An 18,308-nucleotide genomic window follows, 5' to 3' on the forward strand; every position below is an offset into this window, starting at 1 on the left:
TATTACATTTAAGTAATCATGGAACATATACTAAGATATAATATGTCCTGGGCTATAAAACAAATTAAAACAGATTTAATAGAATTGAAATCATCCAAAGTATATTCTCTGAATACAATGAAATCAAACTAGAAAAATAGAAAACAAATGGAAACTAAATAACATAGTTCTAAGTAATCTGTGGATCAGAGTCACTCTTCAGAGAAATCATAAACTATACTAAATAAATAAAAATGAAAACACAACATCAAAATTTGTGAAACACAGCTAAAACGGTGTTGAAGAAAATTTATAGCACTAAAAGCTTGTATATGAAAAGAAGAAAAAGCTCAAATCAATAATCTAAGCTCCCATGGCAAAATGCAAGAAAAAGAAGGGTGAAAGAAACGCAAAGCAAGCATAAGGCAGGATAAAGTAATGATAAAAGCAAAAATCAATAAAACTGAAATTAAAAAATTAGACAAATCCAATGGGAAAAAAAGCTGATTCTTTGAAAAAGCTAATAAAATTTGAAAAGCTCTAGCAAAATGGGCAAAGAAAAAAGAGAAAGATATAAATTACCAATACCAGGATGAAACAGGGGCTATCACTATAGACTTTGTGGATATCAAAAAGACAATAAGGGGGGGCGGGGCAAGATGGCAGAGGAGTAGTGTCCCCAAGTCACCTGTCCCCACCAACTTGCCTAGATAACTCTCAAATAATCTGAAAACCTACAAATTCAACCTGAGATTTAAAGAGAGAACAGCTGGAACGCTACAGAGAGAAGAGTTTGTGCTTCTAACAAGGTAGGATGGTGGAAAAAAATAAAAAAAGAATCCAGTGGGGGGAGGGGCCCCATGAGGAGCCAGGCTAAGGCCAGGCAGTGAAAGCCTCCCAGGACAGGAAAGCCCAGCCCCAGAGAAGCAAGAACTTTAAAATTCCCACCAGATTCTTCCCGGACAAAAAGGCCCTTAGCAGGGAACTCTGGCAGGATCCCAGGAGGGGCAGTGAAGCCTCCAGGTACCCAGGGTCGATCACAGAGGAAGTGTGCCTGGTGGAGAGCACGCCAAAGACTGTGGGCCAAGCTCAGTAAAGGGCTGGAGTGTGTGCCCCCCACGCGGCCTTGGGGAGTAGCCAATTGGTCAGGCAGTAGCTCCAGAGGAGGGGACGGTGCCCTGCTGCCTTCAGGAGCCGCGATCGGGAAGCGTGATTTCAGCAGCACAGGCCCTGGATCCCAGGGGCCCGGGGTCACAGCCGGCGATCCTGTGCTCCCCCTGGAGCAGGCAGAGGAGAGGAGGGCACAGGACAGCAAGGATGCTCCTGCCGCCGGGTGCCCCCAGGCTGTGCAGATCAGCACCTACAGCCCGGGAGCATCCAGGCCAGTGTGGACTGGGAGACTCTGGTAGTTACTGCGGGAGCTGACTCCAGAGCTGGGGAACTGGCCGCCACCAGTGTTGATTTTCCTCCTAGTGTCACCCTGTGCCTGGGACGGAGCGGGGCACCAGGGAACAGGGGCCTCACAGGATAAACAGCTCCCACTGAGCCTTGCACCTGGCAGGGGGTGGGGCAGCTCCCCCAGGTATACACACCTGAGAATCAGCACAGAAGGCCCCTCCCCCAGAAGACCAGCTGGAAGGACAGGGGAAGAGAAAGTTCTGGACGGAGCAGCACTGGAAAACTCCAGGGGAAGTCGAGGGATTTACAGTATATAGAACCAGAGGATTCTCATATTTTTTTCCTTGCTATTTCCAGTACAACTCATTTTTAGCCACTCTGCACTGAGCAAAATGACTAGAAAGAAGAACTGACCACAAAAGAAAGAATCAGAAACAGTACTCTCTGCCACAGAGTAACACAATTTGGATTACAATTCAATGTCACAAAGCCAATTCAGAAGCACAATTATAAAGCTACTGGTGGCTCTGGAAAAAAGCATAAAGGATTCAAGAGATGTCATAACTGCAGAATTAGATCCAATCAGGCTGAAATTAAAAATCAATTAAATGAGATGCAATCCAAACTGAAGGTTCTAATGACGAGGGGTAATGAGATAGAAGAAAGAGTGAGAGACAGGGAAGACAAGTTGATGGCAAGGAAGGAAGCTAAGGAAAAAAAAAAGAAAAAATTAAAAGATCATGAGAAAAGGTTAAGGGAAATAAATGACAACCTCAGAAGAAATAATCTACGTTTAATTGGGGTTCCTGAGGGCGCCAAAAGAGACAGAGGACCAGAAAGCATATTTGAACAAATCATAGCTGAGAATTTCCCTAATTTGGGGAGGGAAACAGGCATTCAGATCCAGGAGATAGAGAGGTCCCCCCTAAAATCAATAAAAACTGTTCAAAACCTTGACATTTAATAGTGAAACTTGCAAATTCCAAAGAGAAAGAGAAAATCCTTAAAACTGCAACAGACAAGAGATCCCTAACTTATATGGGGAGAACTATTATATTGACAGCAGACCTCTCCACAGAGACCTGGCAGGCCAGAAAGGGCTGGCAGGATATACTCAGTGCCCTAAATGAGAAGAACATGCAGCCAAGAATACTTTGTCTAGCAAGACTCTCATTCAGAATAGAAGGAGAGATAAAGAGCTTCCAAGATAGGCAGAAACTGAAAAAATATGTGACCACCAAACCAGCTCTGCAAGAAATATTAAGAGGGACTTTAAAAGAAAGAGGAAGTCCAAGGGAACAATCCACAAAAAAAGGGACTGAATAAGTATCATGATGACACTAAATTAATATCTTTCATAGTAACGCTGAATGTGAATGGGCTAAATGATCCTATCAAAAGATGCAGGGTATCAGACTGGATAAAAAAGTAAGACCCATCTATTTGCTGTCTACAAGAGATTCATTTGAGACCTAAGGACACCTACACCCTGAAAATGAGAGGGTAGAGAACCATTTTCCACTTAAATGGTCCTCAAAAGAAAGCAGGGGTAGCAATACTCATATCAGATAAATTAAAGTTTATCCCAAAGACTGTAGTAAGAGATTAAGAGGGACACTATATCATACTTAAAGGATCTATCCAACAAGAGGACCTAACAATCATGAATATTTATGCCCCAAATGTGGGAGATGCCAAGGATATCAATCAATTAATAACCAAAGTTAAGACATACTTAGATAATACACTAATAGGAGGAGACTTCAACATGGCGTTTTCTGCAAATGACAGATCTTCTAAGCACAACATCTCCAAAGAAACAAGAGCTTTAAGTGATACACTGGACCCAATGGGTTTCGCAGATATTTACAGAATTTTACATCCAAACGCAACTGAATACACATTCTTCTCAAGTGCACATGGAACTGTCTCCAGAATAGACCACATACTAGGTCACAAATCAGGTCTCAACCAATACCAAAAGATTGGGATTGTCCCCTGCATATTTTCTGACCATAATGCTTTGGAATTTGAACTCAATCACAAGAAGAAATTTGGAAGAAACTCAAACACATGGAGGCTAAAGACCATCCTGCTAAAAGATGAAAGGGTCAACCAGGAAATTAGAGAAGAATTAAAAAGATTCATGGAAACTAATGAGAATGAAGATACAGCCATTCAGAATCTCTGGGATACAGCAAAAGCAGTCCTGAGAGGGAAATACATTGCAATACAAGCCTCCCTCAAAAACTGGAAAAAACTCAAATACACAAGCTAACCACACACCTAAAGAAGCTGGAGAAAGAACAGCAAATAAAACCTACACCAAGCAGAAGAAGAGAGTTAATAAAGATCCGAGCAGAACTCAATGAAATAGAGACCAGAAGAACTGTAGAACAGATCAACAAAACCAGGAGTTGGTTCTTTGAAAGAATTAATAAGATAGATAAACCATTAGCCAGCCTCATTAAAAAGAGAAAAGATTCAAATTAATAAAACCACGAATGAAAGAGGAGAGATCACAACCAATACCAAGGAAATACAAACGATTTTAAAAACATATTATGAGGGCAGCCACGGTGGCTCAGCAGTTTAGTGCCTGCCTTTGGCCCAGGGCGTGGTCGTGGAGACCCGGGATTGAGTCCCACGTCAGTATCCCTGCATGGAGCGTGCTTATCCCCCTGCCTGTGTCTCTGCCTGTCTCTCTCTCTCTGTTTTTTTTTTCTCTCTCTCTCTCTGTGTCTCATGAATAAATAAATAAAATGTCGTGTTCAAAAAACATATTATGAGCAGCTATATGCCAATAAATTAGGTCATCTAGAAGAAATGGACACATTTCTGGAAAACCACAAACTACCAAAACTGGAGCAGGAAGAAATAGAAAACCTGAACAGGCCGATAACCAGGGAGGAAATTAAAGCAGTCATCAAAAACCTCCAAGACACAAAAGTCCAGGGCCAGGTGACTTCCCAGGGGAATTCTAATAATCGTTTAAGGAAGAAACAATACCTATTTTACTAAAGCTGCTCTGAAATATAGAAAGGGATGGAATACTGGAATACTTCAAAACTCGTTTTTTGAGGCCAGCATCACCTTAATTCCAAAACCAGACAAAGACCCCCACCGAAAAGAATTATAGACCAATATCCCTGATGAACACAGATGCAAAAATTCTCAACAAGATATTAGCCAATAGGATCCAACAGTACATTAAGAGGATTATTCACCATGACCATGTGGGATTTATCCCCGGGATGCAAGGCTGGTTCAACACACATAAAGCAATCACTGTGATAGATCATATCGACAAGAGAAAAAAGAAGAACCATATGATACTCTCAATAGATGCAGAGAAAGCATTTGACAAAATACAGCATCCATTCCTGATCAGAACTCTTCAGAGTGTAGGGATAGAGGGAGCATTCCTCAGCATCTCAACAGCCATCTACAGAAAGCCCACAGTAAATATTATTCTCAATGGGGAAACACTGGGAGCCTTTCCCCGAAGATCAGGAACATGACAGGGATGTCCACTCTTACCCCTGCTATTCAACACAGATAGTACTAGGAGTCCTAGTCTCAGCAATCAGACCACAAAAAGAAATAAAAGGCATTCAAATTGGCAAAGAAGAAGTCAAACTCTCCCTCTTCACAGATGACATGATACTGTACGTAGAAAACCCAAAAAATTCCACCCCAAGATTGCTAGAACTCATACAGCAATTCGGCAATGTGGCGGGATCCAAAATCAATGCACAGAAATCAGTGGCATTCCTATACACTAGCAATGAGACTGAAGAAAGAGAAATTCAGGAGTCAATCCCATTTACAATTGCACCCAAAAGCATAAGATACCTAGGAATAAACCTCACCAAAGAGGTAAAGGATCTCTACCCTAAAAACTACAGAACACTTCTGAAAGAAATTGAGGATGACACAAGAGATTGAAAAATATTCCATGATCATGGATTGGAAGAATTAATATTGTGAAAAATGTCAACACTACCCAGGGCAATTTACACATTCAGTACAATCCCTATCAAAATACCGCGGACTTCCTTCAGAGAGTTGGAACAAATCATCTTAAGATTTGTGTGGAATCAGAAAAGACCCCGAATAGCCCGGGGAATATTGAAAAACAATACTAGACACAGGGGGCATCACAATGCTGGATTTCAAGTTGTACTGCAAAGCTGTGATCTTCAAGTCAGTGTGGTTCTGGCACAAAAACAGACACATAGATCATTGGGACAGAATAGAGAACCCAGAAATGGGCCTCAACTCTACGGTCAACAAATATTTGACAAAGCAGGAAAGACCATTCACTGGAAAAAGGACAGTCTCTGCAATACATGGTTCTGGGAAAATTGGACGGCCATATGCAGAAGAATGAAACTAGATCATTCTCTTACACCATGCACAAAGATAAACTCAAAATGCATGAAAGATCTAAATGTGAGATAAGAACCCATCAAAATCCTAGAGGACAAGACAGGCAACACCCTTTTCGAACTTGGCCACAGCAGCTTCTTGCAAGATACATCGATGAAGGCAAGGAAAACAAGAGCAAAAATGAATTATTGGGACTTCATCAAGATAAAAAGTTTCTGCACAGCAAAAGAAACAGTCAACAGAACTAAAAGACAACCTACAGAATGGGAGAAGATATTTGCAAATGACATTTCAGATGAAGGGCTAGTATCAAGATCTATAAAGAACTTATGAAACTCAATAGCAAAGAAACAAACAATCCAATCATGAAATGGGCAAAACACAGCAACAGAAATTTCACAGAGGAAAGTATAGACATGGCCAAGAAGAACATGAGATAGTGCTTTGCATCCCTTGCCATCAGGGAAATACAAATCAAAACCACAATGAGGTACCACCTCACACCAGTGAGAATGGGGAAAATTAACAAGATGGGAAACAATAGATGTTGAAGAGGATGTGGAGAAAGGGGAACCCTCTTGCACTCTTGGTGGGAATGTGAACTGGTGCAGCCACTCTGGAAAACTGTGTGGAGCTTCCTCAAAGAGTTAAAAATAGAACTTCCCTACGATCCAACATTTGTACTGCTGGGGATTTATGCCAAAGATACAGATGTAGTGAAAAGCTGGGACACCTGAACCTCAATGTTTATAGCTGCAATGTCCACAATAGCTAAACTGTGGAAGGAGCCTTGGTGTCCATCGAAAGAGGAATGGATAAAGAATATGTGGTCTATATATACAGTGGAATATTACTCAGCCATTAGAAATGACAAATACACACCATTTGCCTCAAGGTGGATGGAACTGGAGGGTATCATGCTGTGTGAAGTAAGTCAATCAGAGAAGGAGAAACATTATATGGTCTCATTCATTTGGGGAATATAAAAAATAGGGAAATGAATAAAGGGAAAAGGAGAGAAAATGAGTGGGAAATATCAGTGAGGGTGACAGAATATGAGAGGCTCCTAACTCTGGGTAATGAACAATGGGTGGTAGAAAGGGAGGTGGGCGGGGGTTTGGGATGACTGGGTGACAGGCACTGAGGGGGCACTTGATGGGATGAGCACTGGTTGTTATGCTATATGTTGGCAAATCGAACTTCAATAAAAATACATATAAAAAGACAATAAGGGAATCCTATGAATAATATACATAAGTCTGACAATTTAGATAAATTGGATCAACTCCTTGAAAACTATGAACTACCACTGTTTACCCAATGAAATGGTCATGTGAATACTCCTATAGTTATTAGGGAAATTTAATTCATAATTTTAAAATTATCACAAAAGAAATCCCAAGACCAGATAGTTTTCCTGGAGAATTCTACCAAGTACTTAAAAGAATTAGTGCCCATTCTACACAATATCTTCCAGAAAATCCAAAAGGAGGGAACACTTCTCAATTCATTTTATGAAGCTAGTGTCACCCTGATATAGACACCAAAGATATTGTAAAATATAAAATACAGACCTCATGAATAATGACTTTTAATTTAAATGTCCTTAGCAAAATATCAGAAAGTAGAATTGGCAATATATAAAAAGAGTCATATAATGTGGCCAAGTGGGGTTTATTCCTGTGATATAAAGGTGGTTTAATTTTCAAAAAATCAGTCAATGTAATATCATATCAATTGGCTAAAGAAGAAAACTCATACAATCATACATTGATGCAGAAAAAGCATTTGATAAAATCCAACATCCTGTCATGATAACAACTCTCAGCATACATGGAATAAAGGGGAACTCCATCAATTTGATAAGGAGCATCTACAAAAATCCTACTCTTAGCATCACACTTAATAATGAAAGACTGAATGCTTTCCGTCTAAGATCAGAAACAAGTAAAGGCTATCTCCTCTCATGCTCTTATTCAACACAGAGCTGGAATTTAGAGCCAACATTATAAGTAAGTAAAAGCAATAAAAACCATTCAGATTGAAAAGGAAGAAATAAAACTGCCCCTATTTGCAGATGACATATATAGAAAATCCCAAGTAATCTAAAGACAAAAACAAACCCAAACAAAAGAAACTCTAAGAACTTATAAGTTCAGCAAAGTTGAAGCATACAAGATCAACACACAAAAACATTTCTATACACTAACAATGATCATAGGGAAGCAAATTTTTTAAAATAACATTTACAACTGCTGCAAAGTAGATGAAATAGGTATAAATCTAAAAGAACATGTATAGGACACACGTGTATGTTGAAAACTACAACAATGCTGATGAAATAAATAAAAGATCTAAATAGACACACTGTGTTCATAGATTGGAAGACTCAATATAGTAAAGATGTCAATTCTTTCCAAACTCATATAGAGATTTAATGCATTTCCTATCAAAATTTCATCAAGATGTTTTGCATGTATAGACACAATTATTCTAGAAAGGCAGAGGAACTAGGAACAAAATAAAAAAAATCCAGAGATAGACCCAAACAGATACACTCAGCTTATATCTGACAAAATTGCAAAAACAATTTGATGGAGGAGAGATAGCCTTTCCAACAAATGGTGCTGTGACAAGTGGATAACTGCTGGCCTAAAATTGAACCTCAATGTAAGTCTCACACACACACAAAAAAAAAACCCCTAAAAATGGATCATGGATCTAATGTAAACATAAAACTATAGATGTTTTAGAAAAAAAAGAAAGGAGAAAATCTTTAGAATACAGGATTATGCAAATAGTTCTTAAACTTGACACCAAAAATGTGATCCATTAAAAGAAACATTGATAAATTGGATTTCGGGTACATCATTCATTCTTTATTAACTATTACCACAGACTATTATGTCCTAGGTGCTACAACTTTTAATATGATTAAGATGCTGTCCCAGCCTTCACCAAGTTCATAGTTTAACAGGGAAAAAGAGATACCTAAACTGATAGTTATGATGAGATATGGTAAATCCACAGAGGAAAGAACCATGAGGTGTCTTACAGGAATAAGGAATGGTTTGTAATATATAGTAGGACCCTTTATCACTGAGTAGGGGCTTACCAGGTAAAGGAGTGGGAGACTATTACAAGCAGAGTGATCACTCTCGGAAAGGCAAAGAGTTGTGAAAGGATACTGTGTGTTCAGAAAATGGTTAAGATGCTCAAGGAGGCTAAAAGTCATGAGATGTGAAAGAAGACATATTTGAGGTAGATTCAAAAGGGTTTGCTAACTGCTTAGATAAAAGTGAAATGGGTAGCTAAGATAAAGGAGGGCTCGAGATGCTTCTCTAAGTCCTACTTTAGGGAACGAGGACTATTCATTGAGACTGGGGACAGGAAAGAAAGGGAGTTCTTATTTTTGGGATGGAGGGGTCATATCAAGACATGCTGAGGTTGAGAAGCTGTGTTTCTAGACAAAAATATCCTTTGAACAACTGGAAATATGAGGTTGGTATTCAGAAAATAGTTCTGAGCTAGAGATGTAAATTGAAAGGCATCAGTATTCAGGTAGTTGAAGCCATGGCAGTAAATTGTTACATATTCAAAGGACAGACTGAGGAGCTGGGTTATGTGTGTGCATGTGTGAGGGACAAAAAGAAACTGATGGAGCAAAGTCCAATGTTCTTTTTTTATTTTAAAGATTTTATTTATTTATTCATGAGAGACACAGAGAGAGAGAGAGAGAAAGGCAGAGACACAGGCAGAGGGAGAAGCAGGCTCCATTCCATGCAGGGAGCCTGATGTGGGACTCGATCCCGGGTCGCCAGGACCACACCCTGGGCTGAAGGCGGTGCTAAACCGCTGAGCCACCGGGGCTGCCTCCAATGTTCTTTTTTTTTTGACTGCTTGCCATTCAGTCTTCACCAAAAGTAGTTTAGATTCCCCTCAATGCATTAAGAGAATTCTGGCTTGATCCATTTCTCAGCAATTGCTGCCAACTCCCTTCTCTTCAGTCTCAGCATGGCATCTCTGGGGAGGTAAGGATCTGCTGAGGTCAGTAAAGAAAATTCCATAGCTTTCTTTGGTAAATTATCACTGACTACAGAAAGTGATTTAGAAGTCCTCTAGAAGACCTAGCTACAAATGATGCATTTCTTTTTGTGCTGTCCTTAATGAGGGAAAAACACAACAGACATCCTGTTGTGTATATCACAGAATGTGTTTTCTGGGATGGACAGCATGGAAAAGTAAATTTTTCAAAAAAAAAATGAAGTCGCTGATTGGAAGTCTTAGGGTTGACAACAAAAAAGGGATGGATAAGGGAGACCATGGGGCACAATTATGGTACTATAGAAAAGCGGATCTTTTTTTTTTTCTACAGAGTTATTTCAGTACTTAAAAGCAGTTATTAAGTCATTACTTCCTGTCTTACAAAACAAATATATAAATAACCCAACACACAGCTTATATACTTTGCAAGGCAACAATCTTCCGTGAACATTAAATTTGTAGTGGAATTAATTAAGTTGGCATTTTTTGTTTTTTAAACCATCCATGGCCAGTGGCTATTTCTAAGGTGCTGAAAACTTTATATTCTCTGGATTGAATAATCTTGGTTCTTTTACAAAGCCTTCACTTGCATGACTTTCCTATCCATTAATCATTTTATAGCACTTCCTGAATTGCTCACCAAACTCTCTGCACCCATTTTTAGCTCTTTTTTTTTCTTAAAAAAAATTATTTATTTATTTATGATAGTCACAGAGAGAGAGAGAGAGGCAAAGACACAGGCAGAGGGAGAAGCAGGCTCCATGCACCGGAACCTGACGTGGGATTCGATCCCGGGTCTCCAGGATCGCGCCCTGGGCCAAAGGCAGGCGCCAAACCGCTGCGCCACCCAGGGTTCCCCCATTTTTAGCTTTTATGGTAGGATCACTTCAACTTTCTAACCAAAAACTGTGTTTAAACATTGTTCAAAAAAGCCCTTGAAGAAAACATTTCAGAGAAAAAACGTGTCAGACAGTGTTGCTAAAGGAGGTAAAATACCTTGGGATATTAAGTCCAGTTATTGGGTCCAAATTAAACTAGTATCTTCTAACTCCTGTTTAAAAAGCAGTAAAGTGGAAGGAAGAAAAGAAATACAATATAGAAAAATAGAAAATGTCTCCTGCTTAGGGAAAGAGAGAAAAAAGATTTTTATTTCTTTAATGAAGCTATTCGTTTCCCTGTAAATTCTGTCTGATATGGAAGGACAAAAATGATAGAAGGAAATCTGGGAGCAAGGAGGTTGAAAAAGTAAATTTGGAGTTTCTCACTGGTTAGCTCCAATGGCTAAGGCTAGGGAAACAGCTTATCTGTAGCCAACATAGTGTGAATTACAGTTAATCTGAGAGAGGCAGACTATTTTGGATACTGAGTTAATCCCAAGGATGAGAACATGTTGTCAAAGAGCTTTTTTGTTTTGTTTGAATTATGATTCAGGATGAGTTGATAAAAGCCAAGTCAGAGTATCATACCTGGTAGTGCCTTAGCTGTTTGTTGTTTTTAAAAAATTGCTCTAAAATTGCCTGCAGTGTTGGTTACTGTTAACCTCAGGTGTTTTATTTTATTTTATTCTATTTTTATTTTTATTTTATTGATTTATTCATAGAGACCCAGAGAGAAAGAGAGAGGCAGGACACAGGCAGAGGGAGAAGCAGGCTTCATGCAGAGAGCCCGACGTGGGACTCGATCCAGGGTCTCCAGGATCATGCCCTGGGCTGCAGGCGGCGCTAAACTGCTGCGCCACGGGGGCTGCCCACCTCAGCTGTTTTAACATGAATATGTATTATTATTTTAAGAGAAAGGCATATTTTTCTCTTTTCTCAATGTTGTCAAACATAAAGTCTGACTTGTCTGTAGAGATTAAGTCTGGAAAAATAAAGGGGAAAGACAGATAATACTTCTTAGATGTCAAATCTCAAGTATCTTATCTATATGCTCCATTTCATCCCCAGAAGAACCCATTGAAAATGTAAGAAAACTGACTCAGAGATATTAAGGAACATATTTCACCTGTCAGTCCATTGCTTGAATTATATTTGTGTTCAAAGTTTTCTTCCCAAGGTGTCATTCACTCATTCATGCTCTGGAGTCATGTCCTGAAATCAATGGTGAACAATACAAGGTCCTGTCTTTAGGGAGCTTTACCTATTCCTGACCAACCCTTCTAGTTTCAGCTTAGTTTGAGTCTTCTCCAATCTGTTGCCCTCCCTGTCGACATTCTATCATCTGCCTAATCAATGGGCATTCTCAAATTTATATCCTTATGTTCAATGTAAGTATGATTCACTCAACAGGGGAAAAACAAAATGTTCGACCAGACTTTTCTCTGACACAATCAACCAAATTAGTGTAGGAAAAAGCTATTAGGTCATATCCAGTCCATCCCTTTGGGAACTGAACAAAACCATTCCTTGTATTGTACCACATTATTTCTCAACTACATTGTCCTGCCTATTTGTAAATAATTATAAGTGACTCAGTGGCAGGGTTTCCACCATTTCCTCTCAAAGGTTAGCCCACAATCCAGTAATTTTCAGTGTCAAGATGGTTTATCTGATAGTCAGGCTAAATAGCCCTTGTCTTGATTTCATCTAATTATGCCATCATCTACTCTGATTCCCAGTCTATGCAATCCTCATTTATTGTTGTATTTATACCCTTAAAATATAGCTACATAGCTATCATACCCAGTTTCCTCCCATCTCTAAGAGTCCGTTTGGTGACTCAAGATAACTTTGGCAGAGGAAACTCTACAACCTCACCACAACATGCAGCCACCTCAGTATTTCCTACCCTATGTAGAGAATGCCATCTATAGGTGGTTCCCAACTTACAATGGTTCAACTTATGACTTTTTTGCATTTATGATGGTGTGAAAGCAATACATACTCTGTAGAAACCATCATTTGAACTTTGAATTTTCATCTTTTCCTGGGTTAGTGACATATAGTATATGTCATAATGCTGGATAGTATATGTCATAATGCTGGATAGCCGCAGTTTCCAGTCAGCCATGCAATCATGAGGGTATTAAACTCTCATGATACACTTACAACCATTCTGTACATATACAACCATTTTGTTTTTTACTTTTAGTATTCAATAAATTATAAGCTATTCAATACTTTATTGTAAAATATGCTTTGTGTTAAGTGATTTTGCCTACCTGTAGGCTAATGCAAATTTTTTTTAAAGATTTTATTTATTTATTCACGAGAGACACACAGAGAGAGAGAGAGAGAGAGAGAGGCAGAGACACAGGCAGAGGGAGAAGCAGGCTCCATACAGGGAGCCCGACGTGGGATTCAATCCCGGGTCTCCAGGATCATGCCCTGGGCTGAAGGCAACGCTAAACCGCTGAGCCACCTGGGCTGCCCTAATGCAAATGTTTTGAGCAGGTTTAAGGTAGGGCTAAGCTACGATGTCTGGTAGGTTAGCTTTATTAAATGCACTTTCTTTTTTAAAGATTTTATTTATTTATGAGAGAGAGAGAGAGGGAGGCAGAGACACAAGCAGAGGGAGAAACAGGCTCCATGCAGGGAGCCCAACATGGGACTCGATCCCGGTTCCCCAGGATCAGGCCCTGGGCTGAAGGCAGTGCTAAACAGCTGAGCCACCCGGGCTGCCCAAATGCACTTTCAACTTAGAATATTTTCAACTTATGATGGGTTTATCAGGACATAGCACCATCATAAGTCAAGGAAGGTCAGTAATTTCTTGCAGTTCTGGGGTCAGATCTTCCAGGTTTCTGTCTATATACTGGGCAGTGGTATGAGTATCCAGAGACCACAGATTACATCTCAACTACCTCCTTTGTAATTTTCATTCTTCTATTCCTCTAGGATACAGAAGCACCTCTTTATAGTTATTTTTTTTTCAACTACATGTTTTGAGGATAGAATGGATCCAATTATTCAAAAGAACATCTTAGAAAATTTTGTTGACTCTGAGTGCAGAATTCATTTATTTATTCACAAAGTCAACCTTTATTGGAAACCAGCAGTGTCATACACTGTACAAGTCACTAGGTAAACCATGTGAATCTGACATATTCCTCTTCCACAAGGAATTTTCAGTCTAATAAAAGAGACAAGTCCTTCTCTTCAATTTATACCCCACCTCCTTTTCTATAGACTATTGTGTTCATAAATTCTTTACCTCCCATTTACCTTTCACTGAATTTATTTTAATGAAGCCTCTTCTGCTAACGTCAACCAACAACCTAATTGGCAAACCCAACAGCCTCTTTCCAATATTCATACAACTTGAATGCAAGAACATTTAACAGTCTTGATCAATGGCCTGCTCCTTCATGACATCTTACCCCGCCATTGGTTTCCATGACAGCAGTCTCCCATATGTCCCCTCCTACATCTCTTATTGCCTTTTTAAAATCTTTTATATGCCCTTTCTCCTCTCATTCTTGACTGATGGCTTCCCTTGCATTTGGTTAAAAAAGAGAAGCACTGAGAACATCCTTATCTTTCCATTAGTACATCAGCAACATAATTTGTCTTACTTCTTCTTAATATATATAATTATTTTTTTAAATCAAAGTTCAATACCCCATATCTGCTCTGACCTCCCCAAGGAACTTGTGACTAAAATTATCTTTTCTTTTCTATACCATCAATTTCTCCCTCACTACTGGGTTATCCCATTAGCAAACAGATAATTAATATACATTACTTAAAAGAAAATATCCCTTTCTTGATCCCAATTGCTTTCCAGCTAATACTTCACTTTTTTCTACCCTTCACAGATAAATGCCTAAAAAAGACAGCCTTCACTTTTTCGCTTCCCATTTTTTCATAAAACAATTTAGGCTTTGTCTCCAACATTTTACTGTCAAGGTTACCAATGACATTCATGTTGCCAAAATCAATAGTCAATTCTCAGAATTACTGTCTCATCAACATTTGACACAGTTGACTACTCCCTCTTGAATCAGTTTCTTCACTTGAGCTATGGGACATCACTCTCTTTTAGTTTTCCTTCTAACCACATTGGCCACTTCTCAGTTTATTTTTCTGCCTGTTCCTTATCTGCCCTACCTCTAAATCCTGAGTTCAGTCCAAGGACTTCTTCTCTTAGCCATCTACATTTAACTCCATTAATCATTTCATCTAGTCTCAAAGCATTAATTCACAGAAAATGACTCCAAAATGTTCCTTCCCTTCTATACCACCCTTTTTGGAAGATCCTCCCCTCACCCTGGCTCCATGGCTGCAATTACCATCTATCCAAATAACCTCCAATCTAATTATTGAGTCCTTGTTTCTTTCCTGTACCCAAAAATAACAGTTACAATGGCCTGCTGGATATTTATACTCAGAGGTCTTACAGACTCTTAAAACTCCACATGTCTAAAATGAGACTCATTACTTTCCTTCCTTCTGATACAAGGTATATAAAATACTGAGTCAAATGCTCAGTACCTAGTAGATACTCACTAAGTGCTAGTTCTTTTAACTCCATATAGTCTATTAAGCAAGAAATTTTGGACTCATCTGTGACTCATACTTATTTCCTTTACTGAACCAACCTCCTCAATTTTGAAGTATTTGTAAGTCTGACAACCTAACACCCAGGTATTCCCAGCTTTTAATCCTCACTCCAGTAACCCTGATTGCCCTTGCTTGGCACACATTCATTCAATTCAGTTAGCTATTCAGTGAGTATCGAGCTTATAACCCTGTTAGGCACTATGGTGGCTATGCTAGAGATATAAGGATGAATAACACATGGACACTGACCAAAATTTACAGGGGGAAACAAATGGGTAAACAGGATGTTACAATAGTATAGACAGTTCCAGATAGAAGAAATTGGGGGATGTTGTTTAAGGGAGGAAAATCTAATGCAGTCCCAGGATGAAATTGCTAAGGAAAGAGTCTTAGAAGTAGTAAAGCCTTGGTCAACTCTTGAGTGTTGGATAAGAGTTAGCTAAGCAAAGAAGAGGGACAGTGGTGATTCCAGGAATAAGGAATGGAATGTGAAAAGACACAGAGATATGAAAGATGATGTTACTGTTGGTGGGAATGCAAACTGGTGAACCCACTCTGGTAAACAGTATGGAGGTTTTTTAAAAAGTTAAAAAATAGCACTACCCTTCAACCCAGCAACTACACTATTTGGTATTTATCCAAAGGATACAAACAGTGATTTGAAGGGGCATGTACACACATACCCCTCCAATGTTTATAGCAGCAAGGTCCACAATAGCCAAACTATGGAAAGAGACCAGATGTCCATGAATGGATAAAGAAGATGTGAATATATATATATATATATATATATATATATATATATATATTACCCAGCCATCAAAAAGAATGAAATCTTGCCATTTGCAGTGATGTGGATAGAACTAGAGGATATTATGCTAAGCGAAATAAAAGCCAGCCAGAGAAAGACAAATACCATATGATTTCCCTCATATGTGGAATTTAAGAAACAAAATAGGGGAAGGGAAGGAAAAATAAGATGAAACAGAGAAGGAGGCAAACCATAAGAGACTCTTAACTATAGGAAACAAACTGAGGGTTGCTGGAGGGGAGGTGGATGGGGGGATGGGGTAATTGGGTGATAGGCATTAAGGACAGCACTTGATATAATGAGCACTGGGTGTTCTATGCAACTGATGGATCATTAAATTGTACCCCTGAAATTAATAATACAGTATATGTCACCTAAATTAAATTTAAATAATTTTTTAAAAGGAAAGACAGTATTATAGTTGGAGAAGTACATGGAGTGGATATGGCTATAGCATACAGTGTGACCTTGAATGGTGATAAATAAGGATTATATTCTAAGTGGCCTTGTTTAACCAAATTAAAGACTTTGGATTTTATCCTGAACAAAATAGGGAATGTTGAAGGCTTTGGTGAGTAAGGGTTTCAAGACCAGATTTACATTTAAAAAGAGGACTCTCTGCAGGGTGGAGAATAAATTCAGGAAGTAGGGAACATGACAATACTGAAGATAGATAAACTAGTTGAGAGACTACTATACTGAACAAACAAGAGAGGAGAAATTTGAGAATTAGTCAGTAGGTAAAAATTGGCAAGACTTGATCAATAGATACAGAAGTGAGTAGTTTAAAAAGCTGAGTTCATTGTGAACTATTTACTTACATAGAAGTACCTGGAGGGAGAATCAGGTGTTGGAAATGGAGGTTAATGAGCTTAATATATATATGTGGATATTTTGAAATAACTATAGGGGCATATAAATGGGGAAGTCCAGAAACAAGTGGGATATATGGGAGAGTAGTGTGGGATAAAATGGGATTTAAAAGTCTTACTACGTAAAATCAGGATAATAATTTAAAATTACCCAGAATATGTAGTGTGAGTAGAGAACCTTGTGCTGAATTTTGGAGGATATAATACTTATGGGGAAGATTGAGGAAGAGAACCATTGAAAAAAATAGACAAGGGAAACCACAGACAAAACAGGAGAAGATGAGTATTACTGGAGCTGAAGAAAGAAGAAATTTTGAGAAGGAAGCAGTGTTCAACAGTGTTAAGTACTGCAAAAAGGAAGTACTGAGTTGAACGTTGCTCACCCCAATTCATGTACACTTAGAATCTCAAACTTATTTAGAAATTATAGCAGCGGAGAGGAGGGGCAAGATGGCGGAAGAGTAGGGTCCCCAAATCACCTGTCCCCACCAAATTACCTAGATAACCTTAAACTTATCCTGAAAATCTATGAATTCGGCCTGAGATTTAAAGAGAGAACAGCTGGAATGCTACAGTGAGAAGAGTTCGCGCTTCTATCAAGGTAGGAAGACGGGGAAAAATAAATAAAGGAACAAAAGGCATCCAAGGGGGAGGGGCACCGCGAGGAGCCGGGCTAAGGCCGGGGGAGAGCCCCAGGACAGGAGAGCCCCGTCTCGGAAAAACAGGAGCTGCACCAACCTTCCCGGGTGGAAAGGGGCTCACAGGGAGTTGGAGCAGGACCCCAGGAGAGCGGGGATGCCCTCGGCTCCGTGGGACACTAACAGACACCTGCGCCCCCGGGAGAGTGTGCAGAGCTCCCTAAGGGCTGCAGCGCGCACAGCAGGACCGGAGCAGCTCGGAGAGGCTCGGGGGCGGCTCCGCGGAGGGGGCTGCGCGGCCGGGAGCATGAATCCAACAGCGGAGACCGGGAGCACAGGGCGCCGGGACACAGCCCAGGATCTGGCCTCCCCCGGGACAGGCAGAGGCCGGGAGGGCCCAGGACAGCAAAGACGCTCCTGCCCCGAGCTGAGCAGATCAGAGGACCCGCCCCGGAGCCTCCAGGCCCTGCAGACGGAGAGCTCTGGAGTTACTGCGGGGCTGAATCCAGGGCTCCAGGGCTGGCCCTGCCACTGCGGTTGTTCCTCCAGGGGCCTCACGGGGTAAACAACCCCCACAGAGCCCTTCACCAGGGAGGGGGCAGGCAGCTCCCCCAAGTGCTAACACCTGAAAAATCAGCACGACAGGCCCCTCCCCCAGAAGACCAGCTAGAGG

The 18,308-nt window shown here is 40.0% G+C and overlaps 1 protein-coding gene and 1 long non-coding RNA gene across 2 annotated transcripts in view; both read right to left on the reverse strand.

Moving 5' to 3' along the window:
- SHROOM4 (shroom family member 4) overlaps nt 1-18,308 on the reverse strand; it is a 273,867-nt gene that overhangs the window by 73,121 nt on the left and 182,438 nt on the right. The window lies entirely within an intron of this gene.
- Nucleotides 9,497-12,738, reverse strand: LOC112673103 (uncharacterized). Its single transcript, XR_003144681.3, has 3 exons — nt 12,642-12,738; nt 11,818-11,903; nt 9,497-9,792 (listed from the first exon to the last, which is right to left on the reverse strand). It is a non-coding gene; the product is annotated as an uncharacterized LOC112673103 (long non-coding RNA).

The sequence above is a fragment of the Canis lupus genome, chromosome X, assembly GCF_003254725.2.
Source record: "Canis lupus dingo isolate Sandy chromosome X, ASM325472v2, whole genome shotgun sequence".
Classification (NCBI taxonomy): Eukaryota; Metazoa; Chordata; class Mammalia; order Carnivora; family Canidae; genus Canis; species Canis lupus.